The sequence below is a fragment of the Engystomops pustulosus genome, chromosome 9, assembly GCF_040894005.1.
Source record: "Engystomops pustulosus chromosome 9, aEngPut4.maternal, whole genome shotgun sequence".
Taxonomy (NCBI): domain Eukaryota; kingdom Metazoa; phylum Chordata; class Amphibia; order Anura; family Leptodactylidae; genus Engystomops; species Engystomops pustulosus.
In genome coordinates this window covers 73,166,438-73,178,897 of record NC_092419.1, presented here as the reverse complement: position 1 = coordinate 73,178,897, position 12,460 = coordinate 73,166,438, and positions in this window count along the sequence as shown.

Below are 12,460 nucleotides of genomic sequence, written 5' to 3'. Positions count from 1 at the left end.
TTAGGAGACAAAATAACGGTGTTTCTACATTAAGTTAGTGTGTCTCTTTTAGATCGGAGTTGAATTAGCCCCCTAGCTAATTCAGAAACAGAGATAATCACGATCTTAGCTCTTTTAGCAAGAAATGCATGGAAAACAGTGTGCGTCTTATCATTGAGGTTGTCTTGTTAGGAAAATGAGTTAGGAGACAAAATAACGGTGTTTCTACATTAAGTTAGTGTGTCTCTTTTAGATCGGAGTTGAATAGCCCCCTAGCTCATTCAGCAACAGAGATAATCACGATCTTAGCTCTTTTAGCAAGAAATGCATGGAAAACAGTGTTCGTCTTATCATTGAGGTTGTCTTGTTAGGAAAATGAGTTAGGAGACAAAATAACGGTGTTTCTACATTAAGTTAGTGTGTCTCTTTTAGATCGGAGTTGAATAGCCCCCTAGCTCATTCAGCAACAGAGATAATCACGATCTTAGCTCTTTTAGCAAGAAATGCATGGAAAACAGTGTTCGTCTTATCATTGAGGTTGTCTTGTTAGGAAAATGAGTTAGGAGACAAAATAACGGTGTTTCTACATTAAGTTAGTGTGTCTCTTTTAGATCGGAGTTGAATTAGCCCCCTAGCTCATTCAGCAACAGAGATAATCACGATCTTAGCTCTTTTAGCAAGAAATGCATGGAAAACAGTGTTCGTCTTATCATTGAGGTTGTCTTGTTAGGAAAATGAGTTAGGAGACAAAATAACGGTGTTTCTACATTAAGTTAGTGTGTCTCTTTTAGATCGGAGTTGAATTAGCCCCCTAGCTCATTCAGCAACAGAGATAATCACGATCTTAGCTCTTTTAGCAAGAAATGCATGGAAAACAGTGTTTGTCTTATCATTGAGGTTGTCTTGTTAGGCAAATGAGTTAGGAGACAAAATAATGGTGTTTCTACATTATGTTAGTGTGTCTCTTTTAGATCGGAGTTGAATTAGCCCCCTAGCTCATTCAGCAACAGAGATAATCACGATCTTAGCTCTTTTAGCAAGATATGCATGGAAAACAGTGTGCGTCTTATCATTGAGGTTGTCTTGTTAGGAAAATGAGTTAGGAGACAAAATAACGGTGTTTCTACATTAAGTTAGTGTGTCTCTTTTAGATCGGATTTAAATTAGCCCCCTAGCTCATTCAGCAACAGAGATAATCACGAACTTAGCTCTTTTAGCAAGAAATGCATGGAAAACAGTGTGCGTCTTATCATTGTTGTTGTCTTGTTAGGAAAATGAGTTAGGAGAAAAAATAACGTGTTTCTACATTAAGTTAGTGTGTCTCTTTTAGATCGGAGTTGAATAGCCCCCTAGCTCATTCTGCAACAGAGATAATCACGATCTTAGCTCTTTTAGCAAGAAATGCATGGAAAACAGTGTTCGTCTTATCATTGAGGTTGTCTTTTTAGGAAAATGAGTTAGGAGACAAAATAACGGTGTTTCTACATAAAATTAGTGTGTTTCTTTTAGATCGGAGTTGAATAGCCACCTAGCTCATTCAGCAATAAAGATAATCACGATCTTAGCTCTTTTAGCAAGAAATGCATGGAAAACAGTGTGCATCTTATCATTGAGGTTGTCTTGTTAGGAAAATGAGTTAGGAGACAAAATAACGGTGTTTCTACATTAAGTTAGTGTGTCTCTTTTAGATCGGAGTTGAATAGCCCCCTAGCTCATTCAGCAACAGAGATAATCACGATCTTAGCTCTTTTAGCAAGAAATGCATGGAAAACAGTGTGCGTCTTATCATTGAGGTTGTCTTGTTAGGAAAATGAGTTAGGAGACAAAATAACGGTGTTTCTACATTAAGTTAGTGTGTCTCTTTTAGATCGGAGTTGAATAGCCCCCTAGCTCATTCTGCAACAGAGATAATCACGATCTTAGCTCTTTTAGCAAGAAATGCATGGAAAACCGTGTGCATCTTATCATTGAGGTTGTCTTGTTAGGAAAATGAGTTAGGAGACAAAATAACGGTGTTTCTACATTAAATTAGTGTGTCTCTTTTAGATCGGAGTTGAATTAGCCCCCTAGCTCATTCAGCAACAGAGATAATCACGATCTTAGCTCTTTTAGCAAGAAATGCATGGAAAACAGTGTGCGTCTTATCATTGAGGTTGTCTTGTTAGGAAAATGAGTTAGGAGACAAAATAACGGTGTTTCTACATTAAGTTAGTGTGTCTCTTTTAGATCGGAGTTGAATAGCCCCCTAGCTCATTCAGCAACAGAGATAATCACGATCTTAGCTCTTTTAGCAAGAAATGCATGGAAAACAGTGTGCGTCTTATCATTGAGGTTGTCTTGTTAGGAAAATGAGTTAGGAGACAAAATACCGGTGTTTCTACATTAAGTTAGTGTGTCTCTTTTAGATTGGAGTTGAATAGCCCCCTAGCTCATTCTGCAACAGAGATAATCACGATCTTAGCTCTTTTAGCAAGAAATGCATGGAAAACAGTGTTCGTCTTATCATTGAGGTTGCCTTATTAGGAAAATGAGTTAGGAGACAAAATAACGGTGTTTCTACATTAAGTTAGTGTGTCTCTTTTAGAATGGAGTTGAATTAGCCCCCTAGCTCATTCAGCAACAGAGATAATCACGATCTTAGCTCTTTTAGCAAGAAATGCATGGAAAACAGTGTGCGTTTTATCATTGAGGTTGTCTTGTTAGGAAAATGAGTTAGGAGACAAAATAACGGTGTTTCTACATTAAGTTAGTGTGTCTCTTTTAGATCGGAGTTGAATTAGCCCCCTAGCTCATTCAGCAACAGAGATAATCACGATCTTAGCTCTTTTAGCAAGAAATGCATGGAAAACAGTGTGCGTCTTATCATTGAGGTTGTCTTGTTAGGAAAATGATATAGGAGACAAAATAACGGTGTTTCTACATTAAGTTAGTGTGTCTCTTTTAGATCGGAGTTGAATAGCCCCCTAGCTCATTCAGCAATAAAGATAATCACGATATTAGCTCTTTTAGCATGAAATGCATGGAAAACAGTGTGCGTTTTATCATTGAGGTTGTCTTGTTAGGAAAATGAGTTAGGAGACACAATAACGGTGTTTCTACATTAAGTTAGTGTGTCTCTTTTAGATCGGAGTTGAATTAGCCCCCTAGCTCATTCAGCAACAGAGATAATCACGATCTTAGCTCTTTTAGCAAGAAATGCATGGAAAACAGTGTGCGTCTTATCATTGAGGCTGTCTTGTTAGAAAAATGAGTTAGGAGACAAAATAACGGTGTTTCTACATTAAGTTAGTGTGTCTCTTTTAGATCGGAGTTGAATAGCCCCCTAGCTCATTCAGCAACAGAGATAATCACGATCTTAGCTCTTTTAGCAAGAAATGCATGGAAAACATTGTGCGTCTTATCATTGAGGTTGTCTTGTTAGGAAAATGAGTTAGGAGACAAAATACCGGTGTTTCTACATTAAGTTAGTGTGTCTCTTTTAGATTGGAGTTGAATAGCCCCCTAGCTCATTCTGCAACAGAGATAATCACGATCTTAGCTCTTTTAGCAAGAAATGCATGGAAAACAGTGTTCGTCTTATCATTGAGGTTGCCTTATTAGGAAAATGAGTTAGGAGACAAAATAACGGTGTTTCTACATTAAGTTAGTGTGTCTCTTTTAGATTGGAGTTGAATTAGCCCCCTAGCTCATTCAGCAACAGAGATAATCACGATCTTAGCTCTTTTAGCAAGAAATGCATGGAAAACAGTGTGCGTCTTATCATTGAGGTTGTCTTGTTAGGAAAATGAGTTAGGAGACAAAATAACGGTGTTTCTACATTAAGTTAGTGTGTCTCTTTTAGACCGGAGTTGAATTAGCCCCCTAGCTCATTCAGCAACAGAGATAATCACGATCTTAGCTCTTTTAGCAAGAAATGCATGGAAAACAGTGTGCGTCTTATCATTGAGGTTGTCTTGTTAGGAAAAATAGTTAGGAGACAAAATAACGGTGTTTCTACATTAAGTTAGTGTGTCTCTTTTAGATCGGAGTTGAATTAGCCCCCTAGCTCATTCAGCAACAGAGATAATCACGATCTTAGCTCTTTTAGCAAGAAATGCATGGAAAACAGTGTGCGTCTTATCATTGAGGTTGTCTTGTTAGGAAAATGAGTTAGGAGACAAAATAACGGTGTTTCTACATTAAGTTAGTGTGTCTCTTTTAGATCGGAGTTGAATAGCCCCCTAGCTCATTCAGCAATAAAGATAATCACGATCTTAGCTCTTTTAGCAAGAAATGCATGGAAAACAGTGTGCGTTTTATCATTGAGGTTGTCTTGTTAGGAAAATGAGTTAGGAGACACAATAACGGTGTTTCTACATTAAGTTAGTGTGTCTCTTTTAGATCGGAGTTGAATAGCCCCCTAGCTCATTAAGCAACAGAGATAATCACGATCTTAGCTCTTTTAGCAAGAAATGCATGGAAAACAGTGTTCGTCTTATCATTGAGGTTGTCTTGTTAGGAAAATGAGTTAGGAGACAAAATAACGGTGTTTCTACATTAAGTTAGTGTGTCTCTTTTAGATCGGAGTTGAATAGCCTCCTAGCTCATTCAGCAACAGAGATAATCACGATCTTAGCTCTTTTAGCAAGAAATGCATGGAAAACAGTGTGCCTCTTATCATTGAGATTGTCTTGTTAGGAAAATGAGTTAGGAGACAAAATAACGGTGTTTCTACATTAAGTTAGTGTGTCTCTTTTAGATCAGAGTTGAATAGCCCCCTAGCTGATTCAGCAACAGAGATAATCACGATCTTAGCTCTTTTAGCAAGAAATGCATGGAAAACAGTGTTCGTCTTATCATTGAGGTTGTCTTGTTAGGAAAATGAGTTAGGAGACAAAATACCGGTGTTTCTACATTAAGTTAGTGTGTCTCTTTTAGATCGGAGTTGAATAGCCCCCTAGCTCATTCTGCAACAGAGATAATCACGATCTTAGCTCTTTTAGCAAGAAATGCATTGAAAACAGTGTTCCTCTTAACATTGAGGTTGCCTTATTAGGAAAATGAGTTAGGAGACAAAATAACGGTGTTTCTACATTAAGTTAGTGTGTCTCTTTTAGATTGGAGTTGAATTAGCCCCCTAGCTCATTCAGCAACAGAGATAATCACGATCTTAGCTCTTTTAGCAAGAAATGCATGGAAAACAGTGTGCATCTTATCATTGAGGTTGTCTTGTTAGGAAAATGAGTTAGGAGACAAAATAACGGTGTTTCTACATTAAGTTAGTGTGTCTCTTTTAGATCGGAGTTGAATTAGCCCCCTAGCTCATTTAGCAACAGAGATAATCACGATCTTAGCTCTTTTAGCAAGAAATGCATGGAAAACAGTGTGCGTCTTATCATTGAGGTTGTCTTGTTAGGAAAATGAGTTAGGAGACAAAATAACGGTGTTTCTACATTAAGTTAGTGTGTCTCTTTTAGACCGGAGTTGAATTAGCCCCCTAGCTCATTCAGCAACAGAGATAATCACGATCTTAGCTCTTTTAGCAAGAAATGCATGGAAAACAGTGTGCGTCTTATCATTGAGGTTGTCTTGTTAGGAAAAATAGTTAGGAGACAAAATAACGGTGTTTCTACATTAAGTTAGTGTGTCTCTTTTAGATCGGAGTTGAATAGCCCCCTAGCTCATTCAGCAACAGAGATAATCACGATCTTAGCTCTTTTAGCAAGAAATGCATGGAAAACAGTGTGCGTCTTATCATTGAGGTTGTCTTGTTAGGAAAATGAGTTAGGAGACAAAATAACGGTGTTTCTACATTAAGTTAGTGTGTCTCTTTTAGATCGGAGTTGAATAGCCCCCTAGCTCATTCAGCAATAAAGATAATCACGATCTTAGCTCTTTTAGCAAGAAATGCATGGAAAACAGTGTGCGTTTTATCATTGAGGTTGTCTTGTTAGGAAAATGAGTTAGGAGACACAATAACGGTGTTTCTACATTAAGTTAGTGTGTCTCTTTTAGATCGGAGTTGAATTAGCCCCCTAGCTCATTCAGCAACAGAGATAATCACGATCTTAGCTCTTTTAGCAAGAAATGCATGGAAAACAGTGTGCGTCTTATCATTGAGGTTGTCTTGTTAGGAAAAATAGTTAGGAGACAAAATAACGGTGTTTCTACATTAAGTTAGTGTGTCTCTTTTAGATCGGAGTTGAATAGCCCCCTAGCTCATTCAGCAACAGAGATAATCACGATCTTAGCTCTTTTAGCAAGAAATGCATGGAAAACAGTGTGCGTCTTATCATTGAGGTTGTCTTGTTAGGAAAATGAGTTAGGAGACAAAATAACGGTGTTTCTACATTAAGTTAGTGTGTCTCTTTTAGATCGGAGTTGAATAGCCCCCTAGCTCATTCAGCAATAAAGATAATCACGATCTTAGCTCTTTTTGCAAGAAATGCATGGAAAACAGTGTGCGTTTTATCATTGAGGTTGTCTTGTTAGGAAAATGAGTTAGGAGACACAATAACGGTGTTTATACATTAAGTTAGTGTGTCTCTTTTAGATCGGAGTTGAATTAGCCCCCTAGCTCATTCAGCAACAGAGATAATCACGATCTTAGCTCTTTTAGCAAGAAATGCATGGAAAACAGTGTGCGTCTTATCATTGAGGTTGTCTTGTTAGGAAAATGAGTTAGGAGACAAAATAACGGTGTTTCTACATTAAGTTAGTGTGTCTCTTTTAGATCGGAGTTGAATAGCCCCCTAGCTCATTCAGCAACAGAGATAATCACGATCTTAGCTCTTTTAGCAAGAAATGCATGGAAAACAGTGTTCGTCTTATCATTGAGGTTGTCTTGTTACGAAAATGAGTTAGGAGAAAAAATAACGGTGTTTCTACATTAAGTTAGTGTGTCTCTTTTAGACCGGAGTTGAATTAGCCCCCTAGCTCATTCAGCAACAGAGATAATCACGATCTTAGCTCTTTTAGCAAGAAATGCATGGAAAACAGTGTGCGTCTTATCATTGAGGTTGTCTTGTTAGGAAAATGAGTTAGGAGACAAAATAACGGTGTTTCTACATTAAGTTAGTGTGTCTCTTTTAGATCGGAGTTGAATTAGCCCCCTAGCTCATTCAGCAACAGAGATAATCACGATCTTAGCTCTTTTAGCAAGAAATGCATGGAAAACAGTGTGCTTCTTATTATTGAGGTTGTCGTGTTAGGAAAATGAGTTAGAAGACAAAATAACGGTGTTTCTACATAAAGTTAGCGTGTTTCTTTTAGATCGGAGTTGAATAGCCACCTAGCTCATTCAGCAATAAAGATAATCATGATCTTAGCTCTTTTAGCAAGAAATGCATGGAAAACAGTGTGCATCTTATCATTGAGGTTGTCTTGTTAGGAAAATGAGTTAGGAGACAAAATATTGGTGTTTCTACATTAAGTTATTGTGTCTCTTTAAGATCGGAGTTGAATTAGCCCCCTAGTTCATTCAGCAACAGAGATAATCACGATCTTAGCTCTTTTAGCAAGAAATGCATGGAAAACAGTGTGCGTCTTATCATTGAGGTTGACTTGTTAGGAAAATGATTTAGGAGACAAAATAACGGTGTTTCTACATTAAGTTAGTGTGTCTCTTTTAGATCGGAGTTGAATAGCCCCCTAGCTCATTCAGCAACAGATATAATCACGATCTTAGCTCTTTTAGCAAGAAATGCATGGAAAACAGTGTTCGTCTTATCATTGAGGTTGTCTTGTTAGGAAAATGAGTTAGGAGACACAATAACGGTGTTTCTACATTAAGCTAGTGTGTCTCTTTTAGATCGGAGTTGAATAGCCCCCTGGCTCATTCAGCAATAAAGATAATCACTATCTTAGCTCTTTTAGCAAGAAATGCATGGAAAACAGTGTGCGTCTTATCATTGAGGTTGTCTTGTTAGGAAAATGAGTTAGGAGACAAAATAACGGTGTTTCTACATTAAGTTAGTGTGTCTCTTTTAGATCGGAGTTGATTTAGCCCCCTAGCTCATTCAGCAACAGAGATAATCACGATCTTAGCTCTTTTAGCAAGAAATGCATGGAAAACAGTGTGCGTCTTATCATTGAGGTTGTCTTGTTAGGAAAATGAGTTAGGAGACAAAATAACGGTGTTTCTACATTAAGTTAGTGTGTCTCTTTTAGATCGGAGTTGAATTAGCCCCCTAGCTCATTCAGCAACAGAGATAATCACGATCTTAGCTCTTTTAGCAAGAAATGCATGGAAAACAGTGTGCGTCTTATCATTGAGGTTGTCTTGTTAGGAAAATGAGTTAGGAGACAAAATAACGGTGTTTCTACATTAAGTTAGTGTGTCTCTTTTAGATCGGAGTTGAATAGCCCCCTAGCTCATTCAGCAATAAAGATAATCACGATCTTAGCTCTTTTAGCAAGAAATGCATGGAAAACAGTGTGCGTTTTATCATTGAGGTTGTCTTGTTAGGAAAATGAGTTAGGAGACACAATAACGGTGTTTCTACATTAAGTTAGTGTGTCTCTTTTAGATCGGAGTTGAATTAGCCCCCTAGCTCATTCAGCAACAGAGATAATCACGATCTTAGCTCTTTTAGCAAGAAATGCATGGAAAACAGTGTGCGTCTTATCATTGAGGCTGTCTTGTTAGAAAAATGAGTTAGGAGACAAAATAACGGTGTTTCTACATTAAGTTAGTGTGTCTCTTTTAGATCGGAGTTGAATAGCCCCCTAGCTCATTCAGCAACAGAGATAATCACGATCTTAGCTCTTTTAGCAAGAAATGCATGGAAAACAGTGTGCGTCTTATCATTGAGGTTGTCTTGTTAGGAAAATGAGTTAGGAGACAAAATACCGGTGTTTCTACATTAAGTTAGTGTGTCTCTTTTAGATTGGAGTTGAATAGCCCCCTAGCTCATTCTGCAACAGAGATAATCACGATCTTAGCTCTTTTAGCAAGAAATGCATGGAAAACAGTGTTCGTCTTATCATTGAGGTTGCCTTATTAGGAAAATGAGTTAGGAGACAAAATAACGGTGTTTCTACATTAAGTTAGTGTGTCTCTTTTAGATTGGAGTTGAATTAGCCCCCTAGCTCATTCAGCAACAGAGATAATCACGATCTTAGCTCTTTTAGCAAGAAATGCATGGAAAACAGTGTGCGTCTTATCATTGAGGTTGTCTTGTTAGGAAAATGAGTTAGGAGACAAAATAACGGTGTTTCTACATTAAGTTAGTGTGTCTCTTTTAGACCGGAGTTGAATTAGCCCCCTAGCTCATTCAGCAACAGAGATAATCACGATCTTAGCTCTTTTAGCAAGAAATGCATGGAAAACAGTGTGCGTCTTATCATTGAGGTTGTCTTGTTAGGAAAAATAGTTAGGAGACAAAATAACGGTGTTTCTACATTAAGTTAGTGTGTCTCTTTTAGATCGGAGTTGAATAGCCCCCTAGCTCATTCAGCAATAAAGATAATCACTATCTTAGCTCTTTTAGCAAGAAATGCATGGAAAACAGTGTGCGTTTTATCATTGAGGTTGTCTTGTTAGGAAAATGAGTTAGGAGACACAATAACGGTGTTTCTACATTAAGTTAGTGTGTCTCTTTTAGATCGGAGTTGAATAGCCCCCTAGCTCATTAAGCAACAGAGATAATCACGATCTTAGCTCTTTTAGCAAGAAATGCATGGAAAACAGTGTTCGTCTTATCATTGAGGTTGTCTTGTTAGGAAAATGAGTTAGGAGACAAAATAACGGTGTTTCTACATTAAGTTAGTGTGTCTCTTTTAGATCGGAGTTGAATAGCCTCCTAGCTCATTCAGCAACAGAGATAATCACGATCTTAGCTCTTTTAGCAAGAAATGCATGGAAAACAGTGTGCCTCTTATCATTGAGATTGTCTTGTTAGGAAAATGAGTTAGGAGACAAAATAACGGTGTTTCTACATTAAGTTAGTGTGTCTCTTATAGATCAGAGTTGAATAGCCCCCTAGCTGATTCAGCAAAAGAGATAATCACGATCTTAGCTCTTTTAGCAAGAAATGCATGGAAAACAGTGTTCGTCTTATCATTGAGGTTGTCTTGTTAGGAAAATGAGTTAGGAGACAAAATACCGGTGTTTCTACATTAAGTTAGTGTGTCTCTTTTAGATCGGAGTTGAATAGCCCCCTAGCTCATTCTGCAACAGAGATAATCACGATCTTAGCTCTTTTAGCAAGAAATGCATTGAAAACAGTGTTCCTCTTAACATTGAGGTTGCCTTATTAGGAAAATGAGTTAGGAGACAAAATAACGGTGTTTCTACATTAAGTTAGTGTGTCTCTTTTAGATCGGAGTTGAATTAGCCCCCTAGCTCATTTAGCAACAGAGATAATCACGATCTTAGCTCTTTTAGCAAGAAATGCATGGAAAACAGTGTGCGTCTTATCATTGAGGTTGTCTTGTTAGGAAAATGAGTTAGGAGACAAAATAACGGTGTTTCTACATTAAGTTAGTGTGTCTCTTTTAGACCGGAGTTGAATTAGCCCCCTAGCTCATTCAGCAACAGAGATAATCACGATCTTAGCTCATTTAGCAAGAAATGCATGGAAAACAGTGTGCGTCTTATCATTGAGGTTGTCTTGCTAGGAAAAATAGTTAGGAGACAAAATAACGGTGTTTCTACATTAAGTTAGTGTGTCTCTTTTAGATCGGAGTTGAATAGCCCCCTAGCTCATTCAGCAACAGAGATAATCACGATCTTAGCTCTTTTAGCAAGAAATGCATGGAAAACAGTGTGCGTCTTATCATTGAGGTTGTCTTGTTAGGAAAATGAGTTAGGAGACAAAATAACGGTGTTTCTACATTAAGTTAGTGTGTCTCTTTTAGATCGGAGTTGAATAGCCCCCTAGCTCATTCAGCAATAAAGATAATCACGATCTTAGCTCTTTTAGCAAGAAATGCATGGAAAACAGTGTGCGTTTTATCATTGAGGTTGTCTTGTTAGGAAAATGAGTTAGGAGACACAATAACGGTGTTTCTACATTAAGTTAGTGTGTCTCTTTTAGATCGGAGTTGAATTAGCCCCCTAGCTCATTCAGCAACAGAGATAATCACGATCTTAGCTCTTTTAGCAAGAAATGCATGGAAAACAGTGTGCGTCTTATCATTGAGGTTGTCTTGTTAGGAAAAATAGTTAGGAGACAAAATAACGGTGTTTCTACATTAAGTTAGTGTGTCTCTTTTAGATCGGAGTTGAATAGCCCCCTAGCTCATTCAGCAACAGAGATAATCACGATCTTAGCTCTTTTAGCAAGAAATGCATGGAAAACAGTGTGCGTCTTATCATTGAGGTTGTCTTGTTAGGAAAATGAGTTAGGAGACAAAATAACGGTGTTTCTACATTAAGTTAGTGTGTCTCTTTTAGATCGGAGTTGAATAGCCCCCTAGCTCATTCAGCAATAAAGATAATCACGATCTTAGCTCTTTTAGCAAGAAATGCATGGAAAACAGTGTGCGTTTTATCATTGAGGTTGTCTTGTTAGGAAAATGAGTTAGGAGACACAATAACGGTGTTTCTACATTAAGTTAGTGTGTCTCTTTTAGATCGGAGTTGAATTAGCCCCCTAGCTCATTCAGCAACAGAGATAATCACGATCTTAGCTCTTTTAGCAAGAAATGCATGGAAAACAGTGTGCGTCTTATCATTGAGGTTGTCTTGTTAGGAAAATGAGTTAGGAGACAAAATAACAGTGTTTCTACATTAAGTTAGTGTGTCTCTTTTAGATCGGAGTTGAATAGCCCCCTAGCTCATTCAGCAACAGAGATAATCACGATCTTAGCTCTTTTAGCAAGAAATGCATGGAAAACAGTGTTCGTCTTATCATTGAGGTTGTCTTGTTACGAAAATGAGTTAGGAGAAAAAATAACGGTGTTTCTACATTAAGTTAGTGTGTCTCTTTTAGACCGGAGTTGAATTAGCCCCCTAGCTCATTCAGCAACAGAGATAATCACGATCTTAGCTCTTTTAGCAAGAAATGCATGGAAAACAGTGTGCGTCTTATCATTGAGGTTGTCTTGTTAGGAAAATGAGTTAGGAGACAAAATAACGGTGTTTCTACATTAAGTTAGTGTGTCTCTTTTAGATCGGAGTTGAATTAGCCCCCTAGCTCATTCAGCAACAGAGATAATCACGATCTTAGCTCTTTTAGCAAGAAATGCATGGAAAACCGTGTGCGTCTTATTATTGAGGTTGTCGTGTTAGGAAAATGAGTTAGAAGACAAAATAACGGTGTTTCTACATAAAGTTAGCGTGTTTCTTTTAGATCGGAGTTGAATAGCCACCTAGCTCTTTCAGCAATAAAGATAATCATGATCTTAGCTCTTTTAGCAAGAAATGCATGGAAAACAGTGTGCATCTTATCATTGAGGTTGTCTTGTTAGGAAAATGAGTTAGGAGACAAAATATTGGTGTTTCTACATTAAGTTATTGTGTCTCTTTAAGATCGGAGTTGAATTAGCCCCCTAGTTC